Below are 15,272 nucleotides of genomic sequence, written 5' to 3' on the forward strand. Positions count from 1 at the left end.
GTTTTCTCCATAATTTTACTAACATTTAATATTGCTCCCTCCTCATAATTTTACCACTTTCTCTCACCTCATAATTTTACCACTTTCTCTCTCCTAAACTACCAAAATCTTCTAAATATTTCTTGAAAAATAAATCAAAATGATCTTAGATCTCTACTTATACAAGAAAAAAAGAGAGATCGAAGAAAATATATACAAAAAAACGACCATTAATCAAATTGTAAGGCCCTGTTATCTTCACCTTAAAAAAATATAAGTAAAATTAATTTCAGTTCAATAAAAATATGTTCAGTTCTGTAAAATTAATTTCAGTTCAGTAAAAATAAGTTCAGTTCAGTAAAATTCAGTTTTCGTAAAGAAGAATTATAATAGAAAATCAGTAAAAATAATTTTAGTTCACCAAAAATAATTTCAGTTCGGTAAAATTCATTTAAGTTCAGTAAAAATAATTTAATTTCAGAAAATATAATTTTGTTTCAGTAAAAATAATTTCAGTTCAGCAAAAATAAGGTGAAGAGAAAGGGGCCTAAGTAGATGATTTTGTTTATTTTTCAAAAAAAAGATCAAACCCTAACTTTTTATTTGCCTTATTCTTCAATAATATGAAAATTTAATAGTAGTAACTCATGATTTCTTATAATTTTACTTGGTAATAATGATTTCTTAAGATTATAGACTTACAGTAGAATGATGTTTTATTTACTCTATTTTAAGTTGATTTAAATTGTGGTGTGTGTTATTAGCTTATACAATTACTAGACAAAAAATTAAAAATAGAGATTAATTGCCCTAATATATATAATGAGTAATTTGATTTATTTCGTAGAATTAAAGAAATGTAAATTTAGTTCGTGATGGATTTTTTTTTATGAGTGTTCATTTTTATTTTGCTAAATGTTCATTTATATACTAGTATATGGTCATTTACTTATTAATAAATAATCATTAGAATTCTTCACATATCTAATAAGAATTTCGATTAGATTTTATGATTTCTCATAGTTTTTAATGGAGGTGATTCTTATTATAATAATTGAATTATGTTATAAGAATTTTTCATAATTATATTATAATTTAATTAAAATTGTTATTCGGTGAATTTTGACTAGTACATTTATTCTATCATAAATGTTCATTTTAGATGGACTTTATGTTCATTTGTAGATGGATTAATATTCAAATTATAATTGCAAAAAAAATACAAATTACAAATTTATAATAACTAAAATTAAAGACAAATTATCAATTTGATTTATGAAATTTAAGCATCTATTATTATTTAATATTACTTATTTTGTCACTAAAAAGTGTAATTTGACGAATTTTGGCTAGTATCTATCATAAATGTTCCTTTTAGATGGAAAAAAAAAATCATATTAAATGGAATTCATATTCATTTAGGATCATTTTCATATTAATATATATTTATTTACATGTTTATTCTCTTTGCATTACATGTTCGTTCTCATATGGAAAGATGTTCATTTGCATAATACAATATTTATTTTTATATCTAAGCATATTCATTAGTTTTATACTTTTTCATTCTCATACTTAAAGATATTTGTTTCAATATTTAGTACTTGTTTGTTATATATCTTTAAAAATGCTTAATCAAATTTTTTTTATTTGTTCATTCTCGTATTGAAGTTGTTCATTTGACTTTTGGTGTATGTTCATTTTTATGTTGAAAGATGTTCATTTAGATATTAATATTTGTTCATTTTCTAGCAATGTGTTCAAATTGTTTTTGTGAATGATTTAATTGTCATACTTCCTCCGTTTTTTTATTATTGCACCATAGGGGTTGGGTACAAATATTTTGGTAGTGGAAAAAATAAGAGAGAGAAAGGTAAAAATACAAAATTGCCCATGTGACATATTTATAAACTAAAAAGTAAGTGTTAAAAAGCAAGGGTATGTTGGGTATTTGTATTGTGAACACAAATAACTTTTTTCCTACAGAGGAAATGTTGCAATATTTGTGAAACTTCCTAACAAGGAAAGTGGTGCAATAATAATAGAACGGAGGAAGTATTTTGTTTAATGGAAGTGATTTAAATGTTCATTTAGAATACAATACATATTCATTTTGACAATCTTGTCGTCTTGCGCTAAGTCAGAATTAAAACGCGCTTTGTACGCGGAATCATCTTCTTAATACGATTAAGCAGCTAATTCCGCGTTAAGTAGATTAAAATCATGTTTGTGACAAATCACATATTTTATTCAAAATAACTCTTTAAAATATAACTATCAATCCTAATCCCATTAGAATTTAAAAGAACCTTCTAGATATTTCTAAAAGATTAAAATCAATCTTAATAACTTTAGGAATAATAATTAATAGGCCCTCCTCTAGATCATTGGGCCACATATAAAATTCATTTTGAGCCCAATTTAATATTTAGACCATGACTTCCTCTTTATTCATCGGAATTGGGCTTATAATATATCGTTGGAAAGCTCTTTTCGAGCCCAATCCAACTACACTATTATTGGACCCTATCATGCACCAAACGAAATTGGACTGACTATTTTCATAAATAGAGTATAAAAAGAAATATTTTCAAAAACTGAAAGAGAGATATTTTAATAAAAATATCCACATCACTAGACCTTTTACACTTTCACTTCGTTCGATAATCAAATGACGTGAAAGATATTCATCACTGGGTTTGGTGTTTGGGGAGACACATTTGGGTGTCTACCCATACACTTGTGCAAAGTTCGGTTAGAGCTACGTACGACCTTATTCCTAACGGATATGTAGGCAACCTCCCAATGAGGTGCGGCCACATTCATACTCACACTCATATTCATGTGCATGCATGATCAAGTCAAAGAATATCCAATGCTTATCCCTACCCATTTAGAGCTAGACTTAGGGGCTTGAACCACACTATCTAGCCTACCTAGCCTAAGGAGTCACCATCTCGACTCTTCTCACATCTATTTCCCTCACTATAGCCTTTGCAGCCTCACCTTAGTATCACTTTCATACACTTCTTTCACACATACATAGCTATATCATCTTTCCCTTAGGAACCTTTTATCATGAAATCTTGTTTCCCTACCGTGCATGTTTCATCATCTTTCAAGACAACATTCATTAGAAGAAACATTATACACTTTCTTAGCTTCCTGACCTAAGCAATATTCATTGTTTCACGCACCGCATAATGTGCTGAGTACCATTTATATATCAATGATTTATAATCATACAAAGCATATCGTGCTTAGCTCCTTGACCTAAGCAATGTTCATTATGCAATAATCACTTCATCTATATACGTGCTTAGCTTCCAGACCTAAGTGACGTTCAAGATCGTTTGTTTACACCATATATGATGCTTAGCTCCATGACCTAAGTTCATTCATCTATCGTGTCACATGATGTAATTGTCCTTAGCCTCTTGGCCTAAGAACATGCATCATGCATACATTATTTTCAAGATAAGCAATTCAATCCATACGATTCATCTTGCTCGACGAGGAAGTTCAAAACTTCTTCCCTTTTTCATCTTTTTCTTTTGAGGAATTTCAAAAACTTTTTCAAAATTTTTTCATCGAGGGAAAGTCAAAAACAAAACTTTTTTTTCACGTCTTTCTTTTTCGGGAGAAAGTCGGTACCCTCCACTCATGACAAAAATGACTGAAAATTTTTGCTTTTGCATTTTCGGTTGCTTGTGTCTGTGCACACACTCACTCAATACACATATACACACAATCACAAGTCATACACATGTCATGTCGTGTCAAGTCAAGCTTGGTTAAGTTAGTTGGTCAAGTCAATCACAAAATATGCGAGTCACTTGGCAAATTTCATTTTGCAGGTCTCATTTACAGCCCACGTTCAGGGACAAGCAAACCATCTACAACCCACGTTCGGGGACAAGCGAACCAAATATAGCCCACGTTCGGGGACAAGCGAACCAACTATAGCCCACGTTCGGGGACAAGCGAACCAACTACAACCCACGTCCGAGGACAAGCAAACCATCTACAGCCCACGTTCGGGGACAAGCGAACCAATTACAGCCCACGTTCGGGACAAGCGAACCAACTACAGCCCAAGTTCGGGGACAATCGAACCAATTACAGCCCACGTTCGGGGACAATCAAACCATCATCATTTTAGTGATCATCTCCCAAGCGAAGACGATTCACGGCGCAAGGTTCTCGATACACAGAGACTTGTAATCTCATCATCAGACAAGTTTTTCCTCAAGCATGGAAAATTTTCGATCGTTGCCACCTCTCAAGGCGAAGAAGTCAGCGATTATATCATCTATCAACTTTCCTCAAGCATGGAAAGTGTCATCCAGTGGATTTCTTCAAGCATAGAAAACTGCCAAATTCATCTTTTGACTTTCCTCAGGCATGGAAAGTAATCTCAACAAACATCATCCGGTGGATTTCTTCAAGCATAGAAAACTGCGAAATTCATCTGTCGACTTTACTCAAGCATGAAAAGTATCAAATTTCATACGGTAGATTTCTTCAAGAATAGAAAGCTACCAAAATCATTTGTCACCGATACACTGGTGTTAGATACTATCGAACATGTTTGTCACTGATACACTTGTGTCAGATAAGCATTCTATCCCTTTACTCTTTTATTTGTGGAACTAACATTTTTTTGCAGGTATCGGCATATACAGAGTGATTTAGGATCCCCAAACGTCTTAAATCATTCTCCGTCCCTATCGACTACTTTGACTATCATTTTTGAAACTGACGTTTCTACAAACTCATTCAAAGTGGGGGCTTCTGCAGACACCTAAAAATGTCTCTCTAAAACCAAACCCGATGATGAACAACCTTTAACCGCCATTATTGGTTGGGTTAAGTATTTAATCCTTGGAGTGCTTAAATCCATGTTTCCATTCAATACATTTCATAAACCAATCCATTTCATAGCTCATTTCCTTACACCATAACTTGTTTTCCTCTTTTTGTGTCCATATCACAAAACCGAGAGAAACTGATTTTTTAACCATATAGTTTTCATCCAATTATTATTATTTTGGATATTTCTTGAAATAGGCTTTCCAAAAATATATCATAAGCCCAATTCCGATTAAAAACGATGAAGATATGAGCAAAATACTAAACTCGGCCTAAAATCGACACCCTTTCACTAAAACAGCCATATCCTAAAACCTACAAATGATTTTGACCTGATTCTAATTGGGTTGGAAATTAGAATTGATAAGCTTTCCAATGATATAATATATGCCTTATTCTGAGTTACTGATCAAAAGTAATCGTAGTTTTAAAAACGCGTAAAAAACTGGAATTACCGCGCAGCAGCAAAATTGCCGCGTCGCGGCAATATTTGACGTGGTACGGAAGTTAGTATCGTATCACGGCAATATTTATCGTGTCACGGTACACATACAGTGACACGGTGCTTTTTCCGTGCCATTTTTGCATTTTTCTCACGCGCTTTTTTACCGTGACACCAAATCAATCTCCCTTCCTCTCTTCTGCACCAAAAATCATTCTCTCTCTCATATTCTAAACCTTAAACCTGTATTTCTAATTAAATTATTCCTTCCCTAAGCACTCCAAGGAGTCCATACTTAACCCGAGGTTTCATCCTTAAACCAAGGCGTGAAAGGTAGAATTAACTGAGGGTTTGGACCAAATCTACTCTAATTTTAATTTAATTTAATTTAATTTAATTTCCATTTGATTTATATTTTATTGAAATTACTAACAATTTATTCATGATGTAGCAATTTTAAGGAACGCGCGTAATGTGAGTAATTAATTAATTTAATTACTTATTTTATTTTTATATTGCTAGTATCTTGATTAGGTTAATTTATATTTGATTTGGCTAACAATTTATTGTTAAATTGCTTCCAATATTAATGTTTATTCTATTATACATTTATTGATCACCATATTGCATGTTTAAAGGGAATATGTAATTGAAAATGACGCCTAATAAGATAATTTGGACAACCGGTTTAGGATCCTTTTTAATCTTGTTATTAATTAAAGTGATCACAATATTTTAGAATTATGTGTTGCATTAATATTCAACCAATTTAGCCTAATAATAGTTTGGAGCAAATTGAATCTTTGTTTGCATACTTTTGAGATCGCAGGATTCACTTTTCACTATAAGAATCAAGTAGAGGCCAATACGGGCAAATGTGACTCCATGACTCACTTCGTACCATCATCCCCGATCCTCCTTTCATGGTTCCGAACCATATGGAGTTCGTAATCTCATGGATTATGAATGGGGTGTAACCTTCACAGGTCAATCGTTGTTGCCTATCATTGTCCCTTAATCGTGGTTGCCTTTTATGATCCGTGAACGGTTTACAAGTTCCTTAAAAACTTGTTGGCGACTCCCTGCTTTATTTGTCCCTAATCATATACAAGTTCCTTAAAAACTTGTTGGCGGCTCCCTACTTTAATTGTCCCTAATCATCTACGTCAATTCTGATGAGTGACATTTATGGCACTCATTTGGTCCCTTTTTGGATGAATTCTATTTCATTTTATCACTCTTTTATTTAGTTTTCCCTAGTTTTATTCTTGTTTTCTTCATTTTTATGCTTTTTGTAGTTAGTTTCTCTATTTTATGTATTTTCTAATTTACTTGCTATTTTTCCCTTTTACTTGCTTTTTATCCTTTGTTTGTAGGTGGTGATTGATTGTCCAAGAATTCCCGAGCTTCCTCTCTATGATCTTTCATTGTTTTCATGCCTAAAGCTTGTGCAAGAAGTTTCAAGTCTAAGGTGGATCCAAGGGGCATGCTTCAAGGCCTTGTATATGCCTTTCTCATGGCTTATACTCTTCAAGAAATTCAAGAAAGTTTCTGCCTACCTTGTCCTCCATCATCATCATCTAGGATGTGTGCACCACTTGAGCTAGGACAAAGAGAAGAAGGGGGAAAGACCCAGCTAGGTGCGGGCGCACCCAGGGAGTGTGCGACCGCACATTGGTCGGTGCGGCCGCACACCTAGTGCGTGCGGGCGCACCAATCTGGGTGTGTTCCCGTGCGCGCCACTCTCTCTCCTCCAAGCGCCCGCACCGACGTGGGTCTATTTTTGGGCGTCAATACCAACCTCCTCTTTGTATATATAGTTATTTCTTTCTATTTTTTAGAGAGTTTTTTTGGAGAGATTGGATTTCATATAGTTAGTTTTTGATTAGAATTTTAGAGAGAGAAACTCAAGGATTGAAGAGAGAGAAACTCATGGTTTTTGGTGATTGTTCAAGAATTCTTCATTGTAATTGATCTTTTGATCAAAGTTTTGTAAGGATCTTCTTCTTGATTTCAATACAAGTTTGATTCTAGTTGATTTCATTTGTTTTCCATGTTATTGTTGATTGATTGAAGTTTTATTGATTTTTTGATTGATTGTTGTTTTGATCTTTGATTTCAATTATGTTGATGATGAAATTGATGATTAGTGTAGTTTTGATCTTGATTTCCATGGCTAGTGAGTAGTTTTCTAGCTAGGGAAATGGTGCAGCATGTTTGAGTGATGGATTAGAGTAATTTGGGGATAATTGATGGAGTTGATGATATGATTAAATTTGGTTGATAATTCATGTGCATGTGTGTGATTGATTGAAGTTTGGCCATCTTTGATTATTGCACTAGATTGCATTGTGAGCTTTCTATGATACGGACCATTGATTAGTAACTTGCAATTTCACGATTGAGGTGCTTTGTGACGTTCCCTAGGTAGTGTTTAGCGTAGTTGACGCTAGTTAGACCTCTAGGTGAACTTACTTGGTATGCTCTTTTGGATACATGATTGATCTTCCTTCATATCACTTGACTTAGTCGGTTTGACATCTCAAATTACCATTTTCCATAACAATTACATGTGGATCCATTGCCCTAGTGTCTTTTAGATTGATTTCATACAAGTTCTTGCATCATTTAGCCCTAGCTCTAGTTTCCTTCATAAACCCCTTTATTTGACTTCGGAATAGCTTGACTTAGGCATTGTGCATTCGACCTCCATTCCCTTGGGTTCGACCTTGACTTACCACTACACTTAATAGGGGTTTGTTGAGTTACAAATTTTGTTTGATTGGGTGGGGTGGTAGCCCAACGACCTACCGTTCTTCATCCCATCAAAATGGCGCCGTTGCCGGGGAATGGTGCTTTGAGTGCATGTTGCTGTTGAGTCTATTTCACTTTATTTGCAAAATACAAAAAGATTTTACACTTTAGGCTACACTTGTAGCCGTGCTACTTATATTTTCTTTGAGTTTTGTATGCATAGGTCCCGAGATCGTTCATTTGTTCCCTTTGATCCGGAGATTGAAAGAACTCTCTCAAGGAGGAGAGTAGCAAACAAGACATTGGATTATAGTTCCTCAAGCGAAGAAGAGATTGAACAAGACCAAGTCATGGGAGAACAACCAAGAGTTGCCTTGAAAGAATTGGGAGTGCCCGGTGCATATAGGTTCGAGAGCGGCATAGCTCCACCTACAACACCGGCAAACGATTTTGAAATTAGGCCGGCAATGATCACCCTAATTGAGAGGAGACAATATAGTGGGGCAAAGAACGAGAGCCCATTGAACCATCTTAAGGAGTTTGAAAAATATTGTAACACAATCAAGGTTAATGGAGTGTCTCAAGAATTTATCCGCCTTAAGTTGTTCCCTTTCTCCCTCATAGGAAGGTCTTTGGAATGGCTAGACAAAGAGGTGAAGCCCAATTCATTGAGAACGTGGGATGATGTCACTAAAGCTTTCTTGTCCCGTTTCTATCCTCAAAAGAAAACGGCGGAGGCAAGGGCTTTAATTCAAGGGTTCAAGCAAAAGCCAAATGAGAGTCTTTATGAAGCATGGGAAAGATTCAAGGAGTACCAAAGAGAATGTCCTCACCACGGAATTCCAACATATCAATTGATCCAAATCTTCTATGGTGGTTTGAGTCCTCAAGGCAAGGCATGTCTTGATGGAGGGGCCGGTGGTCCAATCATGAACAAAACCGAAGAAGAAGTTGTGGACATAATAGAGGATGTGGTGACTTACTATAGAGATTGGCAAGATGGGGAAAGAGATTCTTCAAGCAAGCAATCTTCGTTGTACTCGGTGGACCATCTCAATGCCATCAACAATCTTTCCTCTCAAATGACAAACTTGGGAAAGGAGATGACGGCAATCAAGGCCAAGTTGGAAAGTGTTTCTTCCTCTTCTCAAGCTTCAAATCTTCCCTCCCAAATTAAGGGGAGAGGTACTTCTTCTAACTCTCAAACTCCTTCTACTTCACATAATATGCCTATGGGATGTTTGTTTTGTGATGTATGTGGATCATATGACCATGATTCTAGCAATTGCAACAATGAATGTGTTGATGAATTTGACAACAATGAGTGTGAGCATGTGAATTTTGTGTCAAACAACAATGTCCAAAGGTTTGATAATCAAAGAGGCCAATGGAATAGGAATTACCAAAACCAAGGCAATTTTGACAACTATAATCATGGTGGTGGTTATAGGAACCAAGGGAATCAAGGTTCTCGTGGTAACCATAACCAAGGTTATAGTGGCCAAAATCAAAGCCAAAATTATGGTAATCAAAACCAAAGTTATGGAAATCATAACCAAGGTAATGGTAACCATAGTCAAGGTGGTGGTAACCATAATCAAGGTTATGGTCAAAATCTAAATAGGGGTAATTGGAACAATCAAGGAAGGGGAAATTTTCAAAACAATGCTCAAAGAGGTCCCCCTCCCGGATTTGTTTCAAAGACTCAAGGTGAAAATTCCTATTCACAACCTTCTTCTCCTAGGACCACTTTGGAGGAATTGATTGATAATCAAACCAAGATCATTAACACCTATATGGCGGTTAGTGATAAGAAATTCAATGAGATGATGACTCATAATAAGATGCTTGAGACTCAAATAACCCAATTAGCAAGCACTATTAAGGATTATGCTAGTCCTTCACCTTTGCCTTCCCAAGGTGTTGAACCAAAGAAACTCGTGTACTCTATTGCCACTAGTGGAGGAAATGACTTTAGTGAGGGAGTTTCTTGTTCAAAAGAGGGAGAAGATGAGAGTGGTTCTATGGAGAATGAAGATGAGAGGGTTGAGTCTAAGGAAATTTATTGTGAGGTTGAGGAAAAAGAAGAAAGTGTTGTTGAAAAGATGAGTGAGGTAGAGAGATTTCCCGATCTACCATACCCCCAAAAATACTTGAGATTCAAAATGGATGAGCAATTTGGGAAGTTCCTTGAAGTTCTTAAGGAAGTCCATGATTCCACACCCTCTACCGAGCCAATTCCCGATATGCCTAAGTACTCCAAGTTTCTTAAGGAGATACTAGAGGAGAAGGAAAATTTTGATGAGGGTAGTTCGGTGGAAGGAGGGAAGTGTTTTAGTGCTCTTGTCCATGGTGAGCTTCCGGAGAAAATGGAAGATTCGGGGAATTTTTCAATCCCTTGCCAAATCAAAAAGATGGTTTTTGAGAGTGCTTTGTGTGACCTAGGGGCTAGTGTGAGTATTATGCCCTTTTCGGTTTTCAAGAGGCTTGAGCTAGGTGAGCTTCAACCATCTAATATAACACTTCAATTGGCCGATCGCTCTATTAAGCTTCCTAAGGGGAGAATTGATGATGTCCCTCTAAAGATTGGAGAGTTTGTCTTTCCCGTGGATTTTGTTGTTTTGGAGATTGAGGAAGATGAGCATATTCCAATCATTCTAGGGAGACCTTTCTTAGCCACCTCGGGAGCCTTAATAGATGTGAAGGGAGGCCGAATCACTTTGAGATGTGGAAAATTAGAAGAAAGTTTTAAGTTGAAGCCAATGCATGAGTCCTTATCTTGTGTGCAAGATATAGCATGTGCTAGTCTTTCTCGTTCCATTGATGATGCACATGGTTGATTCTTCTACTAACAATACTTTTGAGATTGTCGATGATGTTTGTGCAAGTTTTGATGATGTTAGTGAAGAAGAAAGTGTAATTCCAAAGCTAAGGGATGAAAAAGAAATTGAGATTTCAAATTGGTTCAAGCTTAATTCTCAAGATGAAGAGACAGCTTCCATGGTTAAGGATGTTGAAGTCAAGCCGAAGAAAAAAGCCCGTGACTCGAAGAAATCAGGAAAAAGAAAGAAATTGAGAAAAGAGAAGGAAGAATTTGAAAAGAATTTTGTGAAGGTTTCATTAAGCAACGATGAGAAGTTGCTCAAAATTGAAGAAGATTTTGCTCCATCAACTACCTTGAAGAAGGTGGTGTTCTTTGACCCTCCATGATTTGGAGGAAGGGTCGAGCTTAGGACCTTAAGCAAGCGCTTCCCGGGAGGCAACCCGGAGTTTCTAACTTTTCCTTTTGATTTTTGAATTTTCTTATTTTTGGTTTCTTTTATTACTTTGTCTTTTCTTTCACTTTTCTACTTGATTGAATTTTTAGGATGACTTTTGCGGGATTGGAATTCTACAAGAATGCATGGTGAATGGAAGGTGTTCGTGGCACAAACAATATTTTGTTCGATTCTAATCGAAATTTGAGGTAAAAAGGGTAGGAATTTTAGAGAGGTAAGATAGGAAATCCATGTTTTAAAAGTTGGAGGAATTTGATACTTAGTGAATTTTTGTGGTGAGCACATGAATTTTCAACTTTGAGGTCTTTGAAAATGATTTTAGCTACTGCCTATGTTGTTCCTCATCACCATCATGATTCATGTGCGCACCCAAATAGGCAGTAAGTATCAAAAATATGAGAAAAAGGAAGATTTGGAGACGCACAGGGGTGTGCGGCCGCACACGAGGCTTGTGCCGGCGCACAGCCTGCGTGTGCGGGCGCACACCAGTTTTGTGCGGCCGCACATAGCTGGACGTGTAATATATCTTCTTCCTCCTCCTTCTTCCCTTCATTTCATCACTTCCCCTTATCGATCTTCCTCACGCATAACCCTCCTCCAAACCCTCTTGTGCGCACCTCTAACCCCCTTATTCACCATCAAAAATCTCTCAAATCCTCACTAAAATCACTCCATTTTCACTCAAAATCACTCACAAACCTTCCTACACTTTAAATTCCTCACAAATTGACCCAAATTTCACTCACTCTCTCTCCTACTCTTGTTGGCCGAAAACTGGGGCTTTTGTAAGGAGTCGAAATTGCTTGCTCTAAGTTGGTTAATCTTGCTTCTTTTATGGTATAATCACTAATCCTTGCTTTAATTTTTCCAAATATATCATAATTTTGCATAGATTGAAAAATTGTATGAGCATGAATAGTGTAGTATTGGTTTTGTGATTTTTGATGCTTGATCTTGATATTGGTTGTGATTTGGTGATGTTTATTGATTGATTTTGCATAACATTGTATTGTTTGTTGATTTTGTAGTGATTCTCATCATTTTTGGTTGATATCTTGTGAGTTGGATTTTTGGAATATGGGTAGTATGTTGTGATTGTTGGTATTGGTCTTGTGGTTGTTCTTGAATTGTTGAAAGGAGTTTTTCTTGGATTATTGGTGTTGTTGATTGGTTTGGAATTGGTTTTGATTGAAAGGAAGTGTGAAATTGGAGTTTGGTGATTTTGGTAGTAAGAGGTCAATTTGGGTGTGGTATTCTTGGTTCATTGGTTTTGCTCATTGTTCATTGTTGGTGACCTTTCTCAAACTCTTAAACATGTCTAAATACTTCAAGAAACTCACCAAGAAAATAAAAACCGATGTTAGCATCGATGAGCCTCGCCCAAGTACCTCCTCAAGGCCGAGTACATCTTCTAGGCCAAGTACTTCCAACCCCTCTTCCTCTCAAACACGACCTCCAACCTCTCTACCCAAAAAGAAAAATTTCACCGACAAACAAAAGACCTTCTACCAACAGTTGAAGGAAGAGAGAACCCTCAAACAAACCCGCCATTATTTCCAACCCGACATGGTAAAATTGGGGATTGATGATGATGTGCGGTCGTTGCTCTTAAACCTTCGGTTGGGTCTTTCATCACCGATGCCTATCGCACCTACAAGGAGCCTACATTGGAATTCTTGGCTACCTTGGAGCTTGTACCCGTAGGAGGGGTATATCGGGTGCGATTCCAATTGTTCAACCATATCTTCGATCATTCCTTGGAATAGTTCAACGCGGCATTGGACTTTGATCCCCATGGGGATATTTTGAACGTTGAACCCTATATCTTCCCGGAGTACGATCACAACTCATGGTGGGAAGACATCTCGGGTGGTAACGAGTTTATCACCAACAAGGCTAAGATTTCATCGGTGTACCAACCTTGCCTTAGGGTTGTGCACCGTCTTTTGGGCTATGTGGTGTTCCCTAAACATGAGTTAGGGAAATTGAGCAAGTTGGAGCTCAAGGTCTTGTGGTTTTCTACCCGCCCGGAGTATGTGGGCCGGTTGAACTTGGGGTATATCTTTTCCCAATATTGTGTGGACCTTCGTGGCCGGAGTTCGGGAGAGATCCCATGCGGGGGCATGGTGACTAGGCTCTTAACTCACCTTCGCCTTGATGCATATCTCCCATTTTGTAAGGAGATTGGGGATAGCAACTCCCTCTACCTTGACATGCAACAATTGGGTCAAATCCAATTCATCTCCAAGGGCTATAGTGAAGGGAGATATGAATGGCTAAGGGGCAATGAGCATTGGTGCTATTTGCCTTACCCCGGCTTGACTTCTTTGGCCCAGATCGCCAACAATGTGTGGCATGTCCCCAAGTCCTTTCGGCGTCCTAACTTCGACTCCGATGAGGATGAGGAAGATGATGAAGAAGAAGAACAACAACAACAATTTCCACAACAACAAGCTCCTCAAGAACAAGAACAAGGGCAACATGCTTATGCCAATGCCGATTTGAGGGCTCTTAGTGAGAAAATGAGTGGATTGAAAATCCACGTGGATGACATGTATGATCAAGACTTTGGGGCTATCTATGAACAATTAAGAGGTATTCAAGAAATGCATCAAGGTATGTTTGCTCAACAACAACTAATTTATGATGCGAAAGTTAACCGTGGGAACATTACTCCCCCGGTTAACTATCCGTATTTCCCGCCCCAACAAGGTCCTCTACCTTCGTATGGGCATCCATATTGGTCAGGGCCTTCCAACCCCGATACCGAGCGTCGCTACTATCCGGATGAGCACGGTAACTATGATTACAAGGCTCCGGGTGGTAGTGACTATAGGGGTGATCCTAATTACCCCCATGTCCATCCCAACCACCCCTTCGAACTCACTTTGCCCGATAACTTCACCCCTCTTGCTTCTTGGCAACAAGATCTTTTCAAGGGGCATTATGGGTGGCCCGAGGGGTACACCGGAGGATGGGAGCCTTACCCTCATCCCTTCGATGACCCCGAGCGCAACAACGACCCCAATGGGGCCGGGCCGAGTGGTAGTGGTGGTGGTGATGGTAGTAGTTATTAGTTCCGTTTTGCTTTTCGTGCTTTTTGCCTCCATCCCTTACATTTTTTATGCATGTTTTGTTTTGCTTGGGATGTTGAGATGTATTTTTATCTAGCTTGGGGGAACTAATAATTTGCTCGGTGACCAATTTTTTTGTTGTGTACATACCTTAGTTGTTTGCATGCTTATTTTTATTCCTCTTGTTTGATTTCCTCATTTTATTGATCTCTAGGCTACCTTCCTTGTAGCTTGCTTGCCCTATTTGTTTGGATGCTTGTTGTTTGTGATGATGCTTTGTTTGAGATGTTGTTGTTGTTGATCCCTAATATCCAAATCCCTTCAATCCAAAACCCTTTGATCCAAATCCCTTGAATCCAAATCTTGTAGTTTAGTGTAGTTCTTTAGTTAGTTTAGACTTTCTTGCTTTCTTAGTTTCATTTCTTTTATTCTTTCTATTATTTGATTAGTTTAGCTTTTATTTCCTTTGGTTGTATATACTTTTTGTTTAGATTAGTTTCCTTTAATTTGTTGTTTTCTTTTCTTTGTTTTGAAGTTACTAACCATTTTCTTTGTTCATAGTTTCTTTATTTCTTTTTCTCACTTGGTTCCTTGAAGAGCTTTTGGATATGGAATGCGACGGGGTGGTTTCTACTTGCTTCGTTTATTTTTGCTAAGCTTGGAAGCCCGGTGAGACCTTTCTTATTTTTCTTTTTATTTTCCTTGGTTGCATAGAATAGGATTAGTTTAGGGGAAGTTGAATGGTTCGAGGATGAATGCTTGTTAACACGTAATGTGTTTGGGATCGATGACGTTGATGTCGATGGATCACTTGTTTGTCGATTGGGATTTTTATGTGTTTAACTTGCTTTCTAGTCCATTGCATGTTATTTC

At 37.1% G+C, this 15,272-nt stretch overlaps 1 non-coding gene across 1 annotated transcript; it reads right to left on the reverse strand.

The window, feature by feature from the left end:
• Positions 1-8,782: 8,782 nt before the first annotated feature.
• On the reverse strand, positions 8,783-8,888 carry LOC145580381 (small nucleolar RNA R71). The gene has a single exon (XR_014099438.1). It is a non-coding gene; the product is annotated as a small nucleolar RNA R71 (small nucleolar RNA).
• Between the last annotated feature and the right edge of the window lie 6,384 nt (positions 8,889-15,272).

Source organism: Chenopodium album, chromosome 14 (assembly GCF_948465745.1).
Source record: "Chenopodium album chromosome 14, dcCheAlbu1.1, whole genome shotgun sequence".
NCBI classification, from domain to species: Eukaryota; Viridiplantae; Streptophyta; class Magnoliopsida; order Caryophyllales; family Amaranthaceae; genus Chenopodium; species Chenopodium album.